At 51.5% G+C, this 16824-nt stretch overlaps 1 protein-coding gene across 7 annotated transcripts in view; it reads left to right on the top strand.

Annotated features, from left to right (window-relative positions):
- The window catches only part of KDM6B (lysine demethylase 6B), a 90419-nt gene that overhangs the window by 23944 nt on the left and 49651 nt on the right, over positions 1 to 16824 (top strand). For 6 of the 7 annotated variants that reach the window (XM_039337962.1, XM_039337954.1, XM_039337961.1 and 3 more), the window contains exon 2: positions 13291 to 13430. The gene's annotated coding sequence lies outside the window, so the exon portion shown is untranslated. Of the gene's footprint in view, positions 1 to 13290; positions 13431 to 15468; positions 16683 to 16824 lie in introns of those variants that run through there. The other variant, XM_039337958.1, reaches the window with a different exon arrangement.

The following is a 16824-nucleotide window of genomic DNA, read 5'->3' on the forward strand; positions in this document are numbered from 1 at the left end:
AGCATCTGAATTTTGATCGCCTGACCGCGGGGGGGGGGGGGGAATGCCTCAACGGTCGTTAATTGTGAAAAACAATCCTAAGACTGGACATTGCCCTGTAGGATCTCCTGCTTGAGCAGGGGGCTGGACTAGAAGACCTCCCGGGTCCCTTTCCAGCTCTAGTCTATTCCCTTTTTTTCAGTGCTGCTGTAACTTCGAACCGTCACTAATTGAACTCTTGTAAGTAGAGGACTTACCTGCATAGAATCCTTCTGGTAAAATGCCATCCTTGGCTTCCTTGTTGAAGCAAGTGACGTCAAGACGGGTCTTTATTCTCTTGGTTTTTTTAAAGTCAAGAAAGTCCTGTATTTTATTTTGCATTTTTTTTTCTTCGTTTTCGTGCAGGTCTTTTTCCAACAAAGGGTTATTTTGCCTAAATACCTTGCCTAAATAATTCTCGTCCTTCTGCAAAATGCCTAGGTATTATATAATATATAATATCATAATTATATAATGTATATAATATATAATGCCTAGGGAATGCATACAGCATAATAAAAAACTAAAAAGTGTTTCATACTTTGCCTAAAAACCTCCCTCATTCTACAGATCTCCTATTCAGGATACACCATGCCAGCTTTTTACACCTCATCCGTAACGTAACAGAGAGTCCTCAGTTTACAACGATTCATTGAGTGGCCATTTGAAGTTGCAACGGCACGGAGAAAAGGGACTTACGACGGTTTGTCCCACTTAGTGACCATTGCAGCAGCATCCCCGACGATCGTAGGCTCCAAATTTGGCAAGGGATTCACATTTACGATGGTCGCAGCGTCCCGGGAGGGGTGAGGGGGTGTCACCTGGTTCCCCTTCGGGGACCTTGTGTCCAGCAAAATCAACAGGGGAGCCTGCGGCTTGACTTAAGAACCATGGCAAGGCCGGTCGTAAAACGGGGCAAAAATTCCCTCAGCCGATGTCTCGCTTAGCGGCAGAAATCGGGGACTTGACCGAGGTCGTAAACCGAGGACTGCCTGTATATATGAAACAGCAAAAGATTTGAATGACTTTGGCCCGAAACGCCTAAAAGAAATTCTCTCTTTTTTTTTTTCTAACTTGACTCCCCTTTCGAGATCAAAACGGCAGCCGTTGCCGTCTTTTACACACACTGACGTCACAATTGTGACGCAACCGCTCCCCCTCCCACACATCTCTGGGTTTCCCCCCCCCACTCCCTGATTATTATTATTATTATTTATTAGACCTCCTAGAATATTGTTTCATTGCGTGCCCAAATGCATATGTGTGAATGTTTTTTAAATCAGTTTGGTGCTTTTCTTATCAACTTACGTGTGTTTGTGTGTGTGTGTGTGTGTGTGTGTGTGTGTGTGTTTTAATCCGTTTTATCGTAGTGAAGGCTTGGGCCACGTGCTCATGGGTGGGTGGGTGGGGGTCTGTGGCTGGCTGTGTTTCCTGGAAGGGGAAAGAGAGGCAAGGGGGGGGGAAATGGCTTCAGATGACTGCTCTTGTGTGCTTGTGTGTGTGTGTGTGTGTATACACACCCAGACAGCCCACTGTAACCGTTGTCCCCTCCCTTCACCCTGGCAGGCCGTAGGTTGAGTCTCTCCAGGGACTTTTCCACGTGGGGTCTTTCTGTGGGGGATATTTCTTGCCCCCCCCCGGGGCCAGGAAATTACAGGCAGTCCTCATCTTACGACCGCAGCTGAGCCCAAGGTTTATGTCGTTAAGTGAGGACTTTGTTCGGTGAGTTTTGCCCCACTTTACGACTTTTCTTGCCACCTGCAGGCGTTAAATCAGTCAACCGGTCGTTAAGTGAACTCGGCTCCTCCCCCCCCTTGACTTTGCGGGCCAGCAGGTCGCAAAGGGAGATCACGTGACACCCCTCCAGGACTTTGCGACGGTCGTAAATGTGAGTTGGTTGTCAAGCGCCCGAATAATATGAGTCACGGGACCACGGGGACGCCGTGACAGTCGTAAGCGTGAAAAACGGCCCCAACAGGGCCGTTGTAACTTTGAACGGTCACCAAGTTGTCGTAAGCCGAGGACTGACCTGTATATCTGTAGTTCCCTCTGGGGCCCCGTAAGCAGCAGCATGGCGGCGAGCACGCTTTACGGTGGGCTCCTCAGTTTAACGACCACGATGGAGGCTGGAATTGCCATTGTCGATAGCAAGACGGTTGTTGCCTGGAGTCGCATCCGGTTTTACGTCCCTTTTTTTCTCCCCCCCCCGACGGTCGTTAAGCAAATCACTTGCCCCACTTGAGTGCATCAACATGCGGTCGTTAAGCGAGTCCAGCTTCTTGCCCTGTCGACTTTGCTTGTCGGGCGGTCGCAAAAAGGGGATCATCGCCTGATGCCCAGGGAAGCTGTGACCGTCGTAAATATGAATCGGTGGCCAAGCGTCTGAATCTTGGTCACGTGACCCCTGGGGGATGCCGCACTGGTCGTAACTGTGAGGAAAGGGGCGTAAGACGCTTTGTTGTAACTTTGAGGAGTTGCTAAGCAAATGGTCATAAGTGGGGGACTAGCTGAGCCCCTCCCCCCAGGGGTCTTCTGCACTCCCCTTGGAAAACTGTGCCAGAGAGAGTTGGGGTCTCCAAGGTGTCCGCCAGGGGGAATTCTGGGAGTTGAGCTTTTCCCGTATTTTCCCAGCTAGGAAGAATTCCGGAGATTCAGACGCTTCTAGTAGGTTCGGTTCACCGAAGAAATGTCTCACTTAGCAACGGAAAATTGAGGCTCATTTGTGGCCGTAACACGAGGACTCGACTTGAGTCCCAAATTTCTGTTGCTAAGCGAGATATTGCTTCGGTGAACTTTGCCCCCCTGGACAACTTTTCTTGCCCCGGTGACTAAGTGACAATGGAGGCTGAGTTGTGTTTTGACCCATTTTACAACCTTTCTCGCCCCCGTCGTTAAGCGAATCAGTGCAGCAGTTAAGCTAGTAACCCGGTTGTTAAGTGAATCAGGCTTCCCCATCGACTTGGCTTGTCAGCAGGTTGCAAAAAGGGGACCATCACGTGACCCCAGGACCCAGCGACCGTCGTAAACATGAGTCAGTTGTCAAGTGTTTAAAATTTTGATCACGTGATTCCCGGGACGCCGCAACGGTTGTGATTGTGAAAAATGGTCGTGTCGTTCTTTTCCCCAGCGCCGGTTGTTAAGTGAGTCCGGCTTCCCCATTGGCGTGTGAGAAAGTCACCATAGGGGAACACGTGACCCCAGGACACCGCAACCGTCGTAAATATGAGTCGCTTTGCGGCCAAGTGTCTCAGTTTTGACCGTGGGGATGTGGCGATGGTGACAAGGTTGAAAAATGGCCATGACTGTCTTCGTTTCCCAGCTGTTGTAACTTTGGTGACTGGATGGACGGTCGTAAGTCGAGGACTAGCTGTATATCTCCCCCCTTAGCCCAGGGGTAGACAACCTTGGCTCTTTTATGACTCGTGGATTTCAACTCCCAGAATTCCTCAGCCAGCGTGAGGGAACTATGACCCTTTTATGACTCGTGGACTTCAACTCCCAGAATTCCTCAGCCAGCGTGAGGGAACTATGACCCTTTTATGACTTGTGGACTTCAACTCCCAGAATTCCTCAGCCAGCATGGCTCTGCATGGAAACCTTTCCCCTCAGCATGGCTGGCTCAGGAATTCTGGGAGTTGAAGTCCACGAGTCATAAAAGAGCCAAGGTTGCCTACCCCTGCCTTAGCCCATATTTTGCTGAGGTAGATGGGTATTGGAGTCCAGGACATCATGAGCTCAACCCGATTGCTTACACTCTGAGGAAGGTTTGGCTAAACAGGCCGTCCTCCATTTACACCCAGAATTCGGAACAGAATTTCTGTCAGTTGTTAAGCGAATCGCGCTCGATGTGATCCCCTTTTTTCTCCATCGTGGTTTACGCGAATAACGGCGGTTGTGAAGTGAACTATGGCTGGGAAGGGGGCAAATAATGAGGTTCCTGCCGATGCTGTAAAGACACGCCTCTCAATTTTGATCACATGACCTTGCGGTTGTAAGTGCGAGGATCGGTCGCTAATTGCTTTTTTTCCCCACTGCTAGGGTAACTTTGGATGGTCGCTAAACGAACGCTTGTAAATGGAGGATTATCTGAGTATATATTGCTTGCGCCCTGAAATGAAATTGGATAACTGTGCTTAGTTAAAGGGGAGAAAGACAGGTAGCCCAAAATTTCTGTCGCTAAGCGAGACATTTGATAAGCGAACATTTGCTCCAGTTTACGACCTTTCTCGCCACAGCTGTTAAGTGAATCACTTCAGTTACTAAGTTAGTAACCCGCTTGTTAAGTGAATCCGTCTTTCCCCTCTTGATTCTGCTTGTCAGGAGGTCGTAAATGGAGACCCCAGGGGACACTGCGACCGTCATAAATACGAGTCAGTCGCCGAGCCTCTTGAGTTTTGATCACGTGACCATGCTGATGCTCCAATAGTCGTGTGTGAAAAACGGTCATAGGTTGCTTTTTTCAGTGCCGTTGTCACTTGGAGCGGTCACTAAGCAAACTGTTGTAAAGTTGAGGACAGCCTATAGTAAATGCTAGACTAGTGTTTCTCCACCTTGGCTCCGTGAAGATGGGTGGACTTCAACTCCCAGAATTCCCCAGCCTGGCAGGAGAAGAAGCAACGGATGGAAACCAATCAAGGAGAGAAGCAACCTGGAACTAAGGAGGAATTTCCTGACAGCGAGAAAAATGAACCAGTGGAACTCCTTGCCACTGGAAGTTGTGGATGCTCCAACACTGGAAGTTTTTAAGAAGAGACTGGACAGCCATTTGTCTGGGATGGTCTAGAGTTTCCTGCCTGAGCAGGGGGTTGGACTAGATGACCTCCAAGGTCCCTTCCAAGGCTATTCTGATTGATTCATCAATTGATTGATTGATTGAAATGGTATAGTTGTCCTGCTTGAGCAGGGGGCTGGACTAGAAGACCTCCAAGGTCCCTTCCAAGGCTATTCTGATTGATTCATCGATTGATTGATTGATTGAAATGGTATAGTTGTCCTGCTTGAGCAGGGGGCTGGACTAGAAGACCTCCAAGGTCCCTTCCAAGGCTATTCTGATTGATTCATCAATTGATTGATTGATTGAAATGGTATAGTTCTCCTGCTTGAGCAGGGGGCTGGACTAGAAGACCTCGGAGGTCCCTTCCAGCTTCTGTTCTATTCTGTTCCAAAGGCCAAATTCTGAGAAGGACTGTGCTAAATAGATACAGGTTGGCCCTGTTGTTTGAACTCCATTTCCAGTTTCCAATGAGGGGATTTGAATTCAACCCATCTGAAGAGCCCCAGCTCTGACAAGGCCGTGTGGGTGTGTGGCTGTGCGCTTAGGTACGTGACGACAATCGGTGCGTTTGTGATGCTAAAGGCAGGAAGGGGGGAAAATGTAATCTTCCCATGTGACTTCAGGTTGACTTTGCAATTCCGTGGGAATTCACAGAAGTTCCCAGGACAACATGGGGCTAGCTGTAGATTTGCATTTAGGGTTTTTTTGGGGGGGGGAGGTGGGGGTCTTACCCACAACCGGGAGGATACAGGTGGTCCTCCAACTTACAACCGTCCATTTAGTGACCGTTGAAAGTTAAAACGCCACTGAGAAAAGCCAGTTGGGACCGTTTTCCCACGCCTAACGGCCGCTGCAACCTCTCCGGGGTCACATGATCAAAACTCGGACGCTTGGCACAACCGACTCGTATTTACGACGGTCGCAGCGTCCTGGGCTCGCCCGATCCCCTTTTTGCGACCTCCTTGGGAGCAAAGTCGGTGGGGAAAATCAGGGTTAGGGTTAGTAAAAGTTCGTAAAAATGGGGCAGATGCGCTTGTTTCCCTTAGCGGCAGAAACGTTGGGTTCACTTACGGTCGTAGGTTGAGGACTCCCTGGAGATCCTCTTCCGGAGTGCCGTTTTCTCCAGACGGAGAGGGAGAGAGACAGGAAAAACTAGACAGACTCGAAGAGCAGCTGTCCCGGGCTCCGTGGTGCCCAAAGCGAAACCACGCGTGTGCGGAGGTTGCACGCCTGAACCGTGGGACAGCAGGTCAGACCGTAGACGAAGCGTCTGCTGCTCCGCCTGAGTTGGTGTCAGGCAAGCCCACCCCCCCCCAAATGTTCTTTTTCCCTCTGTTAGGGACATCTTAGGGCAGTGCTTTCCATCCTTGACCCCTTGAGGGTGGGTGGGCTTCGACTCCCAGAATTCCCCAGCCAGCAGGCTTGATGGTGGATGGGCTTCAACTCCCAGAATTCCCCAGCTAGCATGCTTTAAGATGGGTGGGCTTTGACTCGCAGAATTCCCCAGCCAGCCTGTTTTAAGGTGGGTGGGCTTTGACTCCCAGAATCCCCCAGCCACCCTGCTTTAAGGTGGGTGGGCTTTGACTCCCAGAATCCCCCAGCCAGCCTGCTTTAAGGTGGGTGGGCTTTGACTCCCAGAATCCCCCAGCCAGCCTGCTTTAAGGTGGGTGGGCTTTGACTCCCAGAATTCCCCAGCCAGCATGCTTTAAGGTGGGTGGGCTTTGACTCCCAGAATTCCCCAGCCAGCATGCTTTAAGGGGGGGATGGGCTTTGACTCCCAGAATTCCCCAGCCAGCCTGCTTTAAGGTGGGTGGGCTTTGACTCCCAGAATTCCCCAGCCAGCCTGCTTTAAGGTGGGTGGGCTTTGACTCCCAGAATTCCCCAGCCAGCATGCTTTAAGGTGGGTGGGCTTTGACTCCCAGAATTCCCCAGCCAGCCTGCTTTATGGTGGGTGGGCTTTGACTCCCAGAATCCCCCAGCCAGCCTGCTTTAAGGTGGGTGGGCTTTGATTCCCAGAATTCCCCAGCCAGCCTGCTTTGTGGTGGTGGGCTTTGACTCCCAGAATCCCCCGCCAGCCTGCTTTAAGGTGGGTGGGCTTTGACTCCCAGAATCCCCCAGCCAGCCTGCTTTAAGGTGGGTGGGCTTTGACTCCCAGAATTCCCCAGCCAGCATGCTTTAAGGTGGGTGGCTTTGACTCCCAGAATCCCCCAGCCAGCCTGCTTTAAGGGGTGGGGTGGGCTTTGACTCCCAGAATTCCCCAGCCAGCATGCTTTAAGGTGGGTGGGCTTTGACTCCCAGAATTCCCCAGCCAGCCTGCTTTATGGTGGGTGGGCTTTGATTCCGAGAGTCCCCCAGCCAGCCTGCTTTAAGACCAGGGGAAGTTCAACTCCCAGAATTCCCCAGATAACCACCCATTTTAAAGCATGCTGCCTGTGGAATTCTGGGAGTTGAAGTCCGTCCATCTTCAAGGGCCCAAGGTTGAGAAGCACAGCCTTAGCAACTCTTATTTATTGCCTCAGATTGTCGGCAGATTCTTGCAGTCCTCAACTTACAACCACAATTTCCATTGCTAAGCAGGGCGGCCGTGAAGCTAGTCGCGCCCGACCTTACGAGCTTTTTCATTTTGTCGTGGTTGCTAAAGGGATCCCTGCGGTTGATCGGCGAATCAGGCATCCTCAAGTGAATCCAGTTTCTTTCCCCCCCCCCAGACTTGTTGGAAGGTGGCAAAGGACGATCACATGACTGGGGGGAGGGGGAGGATGCTGCGACCATCGTAAATACAAGACGGTTGCCAAGCGTCCAGTCTTGGGTCCCCTGGCCGCCGTAATTACAAGGACCGGTCCGAAGTCCTGAGTTTCACCCCATTTTACGACCTTGCTCGCCACAGTTGTGAGGGGAAGCATCTCCGTCGTTAAGCGAGTCACGCTGCCGTTCAGTGAATCCAGCAGCCCCCTTGACTTTGCTTATCGGAAAGTCATCAAAGGGGGGAGGAATCACATGACCCCGGGATGCTGCAACCGTCATAAGGACCTGCCAGCTTGCCAATCATCTGAATTTTGATCAGCTGACCATGGGGATGGATGGTGCAACGGTCGTTAACTGTGAAAACCAATTATTAGTTGGGGTTTTTTCAGTGCCGTCATAACCTGGAACGGTCACCAAATATTTGTAAGTTGAGGACCAGCCATACTGAGCTGACAGCCCCTCCTAACACCCCCAAAAAGAGATACCCCACTGCTAAGCTAAATGGTGGGGAAGGGAATGGAAGAATTTATACTCTTTATAGACAGCTGGTCATTTGCCTTCTTTTAAAGAGTCGTTGAGGCCACTTGGAGCTTTGTCCCAAAGGGGCTTTTTTCAGGACTTCCTTGCTTTTCTTTGAAGACATTTCGCTTCTCATCCAGGAGCTTCTTCAGCTCTGACTGGACGGTGGGAAAAGGAAGGATTTATACTCCTTGCAGAAAGCTGGTCATTTGCCTTCTTTTAGAGTCGTTGAGGCCACTTGGAGGTTGACCTGTGTCCTCCGTTGACCCAAAGGAGCTTTTTCAAGAGGGAGCTGGATTTTCTTTGTTTTTGTTTGGTTTTGCTTCTCATCCCGGAAGCTTCCTCAGGTTCTGACTGGATGGTGGGGGGAAATGGAAGGATTTATACTCCTTGCAGACAGCTGGTCATTTGCCTTCTTTTAGAGAATCATTGAGGCCACTTGGAGGTTTGTCCAAAAGGTGTTTTTTTCAGGACTTCCTTGCTTTTCTTTGAAGACATTTCGTTTCTCATCCAGGAAGCTTCTTCAGCTCTGACTGGACGGTGGGGAATGAAAGGATTTATACTCCTTATAGACAGCTGGTCATTTGCTCCTTTTAGAGGGTCGTTGAGGCCACTTGGAGCTTTCTCCCAAAGGTGCTTTTTTCAGGATTTCCTTGCTTTTCTTTGAAGATGTTTCTCTTCTCATCCAGGAGCTTCTTCAGCTCTGACTGGACGGTGGGAAAAGGAAGGATTTATACTCCTTGCAGAAAGCTGGTCATTTGCCTTCTTTTAGGGAGCCGTTGAGGCCATTTGGAGCTTTGTCCCAAAGGTGCTTTTTTCAGGACTTCCTTGCTTTGAAGACGTTTTGCTTCTCATCCAGGAAGCTTCTTCAGCTCTGACTGGAGGTGGAGAATGGAAGGATTTATACTCCTTATAGACAGCTGGTCATTTGCCTTCTTTTAGGGAGTCATTGAGGCCACTTGGAGCTTTGTCCCAAAGGTGCTTTTTTCAGGATTTCCTTGCTTTTCTTTGAAGACGTTTCGCTGCTCATCCAGGAAGCTTCTTCAGCTCTGACTGGACGGTGGAAAAAGGAAGGATTTATACTCCTTGCAAACAGCTGGTCATTTGCCTCCTTTTAGAGAGTCGTTGAGGCCACTTGGAGAAAAACCGAGAGAGAAAAAGAAAGTCCTTCAGAGAAAAAGCAAGGAAGTAGAATTGCCTCCTGAAAAAGCACCTTTGGGGCAACCACAACCTGGATGACGAAGAATCTCTCTCAAGCAGTCATCCGGGTTAGAGTAGGTGGCTGCGCGCCATCCTCAGGGGTTAGTCCCGAAATACCGCGCAGGGACCCCTGGGCCCGACCAGCTGCTTGGCCACCTCTGGCAGCGGTTACATCATGAGAGGCAGCCGATTGCGCCAGGTTGCATCATCGGGCAAAGACGGCAGCTGCAGCATTGCAGCATCCATGCGCCGGAGTTTTTCTCCCCATTCCGCCCTGTCCCGAAGCTTAGAATCGGAAGTGCTAAAAAGCACCCAAGGGTTAGTTTTTTTCCGGGAGGGGATAAAGGTTAGGTTTTCCTAAAAGGGTAGGGGGTCCATGGGAGGAAAAAAAAAACTCCCCCCCCCCTTTCGGAGTGCTTCAGGAGCTGCTCCTCGCCATGGCGCGTGACGTGTTCAAAGGCAAAAGATAAAAATAGATATTTAATTGGCTTAAGTTCTCTGGTTCACGTCCGTTTCCCGGAAGAACAAGAGCTGGAAGGGACCTTGGAGGTCATCTAGTCCAACCCCTTGCTCAAAGCAGGAAACCCTGCATCCTTTCAGACAAGTGGCTGTCCAGTCTCTACTTAAAAACTTCCAGTGTTGGAGAAGGGAGGGAGGGAGGGAGGAAGGAAGGAAAAATAACAGAATAACAGATGGAAGGGATCTTGGAGGTCATCTAGTCCAACCCCCTGCTCAAAGCAGGAAACCCGGTATCCTTTCAGACCAACGGCTGTCCAGGCTCTTCTTAAAAGAGCTTAAAAGTTTTTTTTTCCACGGACGCGAGACGCTGGTCACTGGTTTGTAATTACACCAGCCCCAAGCTCTTTGGCGTGCGATTTTATATTTTTTAAACCAGTACCAATAGTCCTCGACTTACGACTAGTTGCTTAGTGACCGTTTGTGGTAAACAGCAGCACTGGAAACAAAAGTGACCAAGGAACGATTTTCACACTTAGGACCTTTGCCGCAGGCGCCTGGTCACGGTGATCAAAATTTGACATTTGACAACGGACCTCATATTTACGACAGTCGCAGCGTCCTGGGTTCACCCCATTCCCCTTTTGTGGCCTTCTGACAAGCCAAGTCAGTGTGAGGGGGGGGGAGCCACGTAACCACCGCGTCGCTAACTTAACATCTGCACTGATGCGCTTAATGGCTGCGGCGAGAAAATCCGTCGAAGGGGGCAAAAATGACTTCGCGGCTACCTCGTTTAGCAACAGAAACTTTGGACTCCATTGTGGTGGTACGTGGAGGACCTTGATTCCCACGTACGCAAAATGTCTGTGCATGGTAGTCCTGGATGGGCAGTGTACCGTCCGAAGACAATCCCCTCAGCCGATTTCCGTCGCGGGGGTGGGACATAGGGAGCCTGTGTTTTCATGGCACTTGCCCGGCGCCGCGTTTCATACGTGCGCACACTCCAACCCACACACAAAGACACAGGATCTCCCTTGCACTCGTGGGTGGCTCTGCAGGGATGCTTACGCCATGAGGCTGGGCTGTGTTCATTGTCTGGGCACAGGGCAGCCTTTATCCTTGCCAGGCTAGTGATGCCATCTGCTACATCTCATTTCCCTGCTGAAGGTCTCCTTTGTGAGCCCTGGGTTCAAGACCTGCCTCTGGGCCATCCGGTTTGCTCCCTCTTTTAGAGAGTGACGGAGTCTCTAAAATGAGCGAGAACATGGGGTTTACCACGCTTATAAAAAAATGAGCTTCCGTTGTTGTGGCCAACATCTTGACGTACTTGAGGTCCCCCGATGCAATTTCAGCTTGGTTTTTGTCTTGCAGACGTTTCACGACCCAACTAGGGAACCTCATCAGTGCTAGTGAGTGGGGCGTTTGCAAACTCCCCGAGCCAACTGCATTCCTTTCTAGCGCTGATGATGTCACCTACTTGGGTCATGAAACGTCTGCGAGGACGCAGCCAAACTCAAGGAACACCAAGGACCCCTCCTCCTCCTCCTTGCCAATCCCACTCCCTTCTAGCACTGATGATGTTAGCTACTTGGGTCATGAAACGTCTGTAAGGAAACCATCCAGCTAAGAGACCACCAAGGACCCCCGCAGTCCTCCTCCTCCTTTTCCTCCTCCTCCTTGTCACAAAAACCATCCCCTCCTAGCACTGATCACATTCCCTAGTCGGGTCGTGAAACGTCTGTAAGGAACCCATTAAGCTCAGAGACCACCAGGGACCCCACTGTTCAGCGCTGAGTTACAAATATTTATTTATTTATTTATTTCTAAAATTTATATGCCGCCCAATCCCAAGGGACTCAGGGCGGCGCACAAAATTGAAACAATAATATGACAATAAAACAATAAAATAAATACATTCGTACAGCGTGTCCGATCATATCCCGCCGCCCCCCCGCCCCCCGGGGACATCAGCCCCAGGCCTGCCGGAACAGGAGAGTTTTAATGGCTTTCTTAAAGGCCGGCAGGGTGGGAGTATTTCGAACCTCGGGGGGAAGTGGATTCCACCAGGTCGGAGCCACCACAGACAAGGCCCTTCCCCGAGGGCCCGCCAGTCGACATTGTCTGGCCGACGGGACCTGAAGGAGGCCCAATCTGTGGGACCTCACCGGTCTCTGGGAGCTATACGGCAGAACTATATTCTGTTCTATTGAGTTTCGCGACCACTCCCTGTAGGACCTCCCCCCCCTTTAACTGTGGCCTTTATGTCTTGGTTCACCCCAAAGTCTTAGCCACGCACCCTGTGCAGAATCACGGCAGTTGAGTTCACCCCTGGGTGTGGGCAGTACAGAACACGACACAGAAACGGCAAAATAGATGTTGCGCCATCCCGGGGGCTGCCCCAGGCTGTTGTACTTGCGTCCTGATGTCTGATGCTTGGTGCCATCGGGCCGGGGCCTGTGTTTTGTAATCTGTTCCTCCCTCCCCCCCCCCTGGCCACGTTGTGAGATTTTGTGACTAAGCAGGTTCAGGGTAAGGTTGCTGCGGTGTGTTGATTTGCCGGCTGGTCTTGCCCAGAGGGGAAACCACCTGTGATAGGTTGGACCACGTTGGAGAAGTAGAAAGCCTTGCGGCCTTCCTTTATTCTCTCAGGATCAGGATTGGTGGAAGGGAAGAGGGGAGGCTGGGTTACGGAGTCCCCTGGCTGGATTACGGCGTGTCCTCCACGCTGGCCACCGCTCAGCAGCGCGAAGGGACAAAACCGGCTTGTGTAGTTAGTCCTCGGCTTACGGACGGCAATTGAGCCCAAACCGTTGCTAAGCAGGATGGTGGATAAGGGAGACCTCCCCCCATTTTGCAACCTGCTTTTCACGATTGTTACGGGAATCGCTGTTAAGGTAGTCACACGTTGTTTAAGTGAATCTGCCCTCCCCGTTGATTTTTGCTTGACAGACGGTCGAAGTTACAGCGGCAGCGAAAAACACGACTTATGAGCATTTTTCACGCAACCGTCGCAGCCTCCCCGTGGTCGCGTGAGCAAAATTCAGACGCTCGGCAACAGACTCCTATTTATGACAGTCACAGGGTCCCTGGGCCATGTGATCCCTTTTGGCGACCTTTGGACAAGCAACATCCACGGGGGGATGCCGGGATTCACGTAACAAGCGTAAATTTGGCTCGGAAAACGGGGCCAACTTCACGGAACAAACTCGCTTAGCCACAGAAATCCCGGGCTCCCTTGCGGTCGTAAGTTGAGGACTCTCTGTAGCCATGCCAGGAGACACCCCCCCACACTCTCCCCTCTTCCCCTGGGGTTGCAGTGCCACTTTTAGCACAGACGGCGGGTTGGTTTTTTTTTTTTTTTTGCAAATCGGCAAATCGGCGGCGTATGTGTGCTAAGGAATGTGGAACGCCACGTATGTGGGAGGGAACAGATGGACACGGCTGTCTCTTTCGGGAGGGATAGAGGTGAACACAAATAAGTGGCTTTCCGGGGGGGGGTGAAAATCGGACTGGGGGGCCACGGGTAAAACTCCTTGGAAACACCCCCCCCTAATGCTTGCTTTCTTCTTTTCCTACAGAGTCGGGGTCCGCATCATGGCGGGAGAGTAGCCGTACCCCCCCACCAGCCACACCTCGTGGCCCGAGACGGCGCATGGGCCCGGTGTGGGGGGGGACCCAGCCCATGAGAAAGCAGCGAGGAGAGCATGTTCCTCCTCTGGTGAGTGGCCAAAGCAGACCCCCGCGCCGAGTTGCCGCCTCGTTCCGTGTGTGTTTCCCATTTGCACGTCCGTCCTTGAGTTGTGTCCAAAACTGAGCCTTGAAACTGCGGACATTTACGAAGCGAGTTTTGCCTCAGTTGACTTTCCCGCCCCCGTTGTTAAGCGAATCGCCGCCGTCGTTAAGAGAGTAACGGGGTTGTTAAGTGGATCCGGGTTCCCCCGCTGACTTTGCGTGTCAGAAGGCCGCGAAAGGGAATCGCGTGAGCCCGGGAGACACGGCGACCGTCACAAATACGAGCCAATGGCCAAGGGTCTGAACTTTGATCCTGTGACTCTAGGGAATGCTGCAACGGTCGTAAGAGTGAAAAACGGTCAGTTGGAACGGTCACTAAATGAACTATTGTAAGTTGAGGACTCATAATATCGGCTGCCCATCGAAATGCTTTCTGTGGCTGGAAATTAGTCCTCGACTCACACCCATTCATTTAGCAAAAGGGTTCAAAGTGACCGTGGCCTTGAAAACGTGGCTTACAACAGATCCTCATGCTTATGACCATTGCAGTGTCTCCACAGTTACGAGATCAAAATTGAGGCGCTTGGCAACCGGCATGCCTTTACAACAATTGTGGGGTCATCTGGATGTCCTTTGCAACCTTCACAGCCAACTTTTGACGAGCAAAGTCAAGGGGGGAAGCCAGTTTCGCTTAGCGACCACCGGATTCTCTTAACAACCGTGGCCAAAAAAAAGGTCCAAAAAAAAAAAAGGGAGGTGCGACTCGCTTAACAATCGCCTTGCTTAGCCATGGAAATTCTGCTTCCGTAAGTCGAGGGCCCTCCCCACCCCTTCAAAGTGTGTCTGGAGAATACGCAGAGTTGCCCGCTCCGGGCCGCTGTCGGGAGGGGAGTGGAACTAATGCAACACGAGAAAGTAAATCCTCACCAAAGCAGAATGGGTTTTTCCGGTCACCCGCTGACAAATCAGATGCATTTTTGCAAAATGGAAATTGTGAAATGAGGACAGCGCGGCGCACGTTAGTTGCTTAACTGGAGGCAGAGTCGGCGGCTTTTGTTTGGTGTGGCCTTTTGGGGGTCAAAACCTCGGTGGGCACACTGCCGTGTGGATGTTTGCACTTTCCCTGCGCATCAAAAGCATTCTCTCTCTCTCTTTCTCTCTCTCTCTCTCTCTCTCCCCGGAATGCGTCTTGCACAAAGGCACGACGCTCGCAGCTGCTCTGTGCCTCGTCCCACCCCCTGCAAATGCTGCCTGCGGGCCAGCAGTGGACTCCTCCATGCTGTCCCCGCCCTCTGGCGCATGGCCAGAGAAGCAGCTGGGCCTGGTGGGTGGGAGGGGGAGCGCAACGGGGAGGGAGGATCCACTACGTAAGGGCTGCGGGGAGGAGGAAGATGGAATACGCCGGCGTGAGCCAGTGACTCACTCACATGCTTCCCCAAGCAGCCACTGTGACCTTAAATGGCTCCTTGTTGGAGTGAACAAACAATTAACCCCCCTGCTGCCTTATTTTGCCCTACCTCTCGAGCCGGGCCCCCAGACAAACCCCTCCCACGGCACCTGGTGTTTTACCCAGAAGCCTCTTGGGAAGTGCAATGTCTGCGCACGTACTCCTTTTGCGATGTGTTATGATCGAAAGATGGCCAGGCTACAGGTGAGGATTAGTATCTGTGTCCTGGCACTGTTGTCTGGGGGGTCCCCAGAACGAAGGTGAACCCCCCCTTTGGACATTGTAAACTCTGACCACCACCCCCCTGACCGAAAACATGCGTGTACATCTTTCTCTCCTCTTGGAGTCTGCATGCACCTCTTCTCTTTTTTACAGGTAGTCCTTGTCTTAACAGTATTTATTTATGATTTATTTATTTATGAGACTTATATACCGCTTTAAGTGCAAGCACTCTCTAAGCGGTGTACACCAGTAAGCAATGTATATATATATTTACATTGCTCCCAACAATCTGGGTCCTCATTTTACCTACCCCGGAAGGATGGAAGGCTGAGTCAACCTTGAGCCGGTGAGATTTGAACCGCTGACCTGCTGAACACAGTCAGCTAAAGTGGCCTGCAGTAGTTCACTTAGTGACTGTTTGAGGTTACACAAAAGGGACTTAGGACCGTTTGTCACCCTTAGCAACTCTTGCAGCTTCTCTGTAGCCAGGCGATTGACGTTCAGACACTTGGCAACTGACTCATATTTACGACAGTTGCAGTGCCCCGAGGTCACGGGATCCTCTCTTGCGACTATCTGAAAAGCAAAGCCAACGGGGAACCCACTTAACAACCCTGTTATTAACAACCGCAGTGATTCCCTGCGGCAGGAAAGATCGTACAATGGGGCAAAACGTATTTAACGGCTGTCTCGCTTAACAACAGAAATGTTGGACTCACTTGCGCTCGTATGTCGAGGACCGCCTGTACTGTACTCTAGTGTCCTGGTCAGCTATCCCTAATCCCGTACCCTGCGCAAGTGTCGGGGGTCGATGATGGGAGACGTAGTCCTAAAGTGCCGGACAGGAAAGTGCCCCTGTGGGGGCTCTCTTCCCGCCCGCTTGCGAACCACAAAGCGGCAGACATTTGTATTGTTGTAGCTGAGAGATGTCGGTCGCGCAAGTCCTCTAGACGCGCTGTGAAAAGTGGAACTCTGTACCCAGTTTGTTTGCCTTGTGCGAGGCTGAGCAAGCAGGGATTCTTGTGTACATACGCACACCCTGGCCACTTCGGTTTTTTTCGGTGCACAGGTATGGCGCCTGAAACGTTTTCTCTGGGCTGGCAGGCGGGCCGAGGCTGCCCCGGGAATTTCTTTGGATCCAGCAGGGAAACGGTTACAGATCCGATGACGTGAGCACAGGCTGCTGCCGCGGCACCGACAGGAGCTGGCACGATCCTGGCGTTCTTTGCTGGCATGGCCAAGTTCTTTTCTTTTTTTTCCTCTTTCCTTACAATTGTTTAACGGTTGCTTTGGCAATGCTTCCGCCGTTCCCTGCTTGGCACCTGGATGGGCAGGGAAGGGAGGGCTGGCGTGGAGAAGACAGGGTTTGTGCGACACAAAAGATGCCGGGTTCTTGTTCCGTGGCTGCTCCTTCGGGACACACCAGAGAAGGACAATAGCCGGGCTTTGCCCTCAGCCCGCTTGAATGCGTGGGATGGAGCAAGAGGGACTCTTCCACAGTTGTGCCGTTACGAGGTGAAGGCCCATGTACACCGTGTACGGGGAACCGCCGTAAATGACCTTTTGGTGGTACGTGCAATGTGACATCGCTGGCGTGTTTGTCTTTGTCGTCCTTGGATCGTTGGCTTGGTCTAGTAGTGCGTGTAATCGTGCATTTTCTGAGTGTGCCTCTGTGGTGGTCCTTTTCATATGCGCGCATGGAACAGCCCTC

The sequence above is a fragment of the Crotalus tigris genome, unplaced genomic scaffold (genome assembly GCF_016545835.1).
Source record: "Crotalus tigris isolate CLP2741 ecotype Arizona unplaced genomic scaffold, ASM1654583v1 scf7180000017690.20705106771:4171800, whole genome shotgun sequence".
Lineage (NCBI taxonomy): Eukaryota > Metazoa > Chordata > Lepidosauria > Squamata > Viperidae > Crotalus > Crotalus tigris.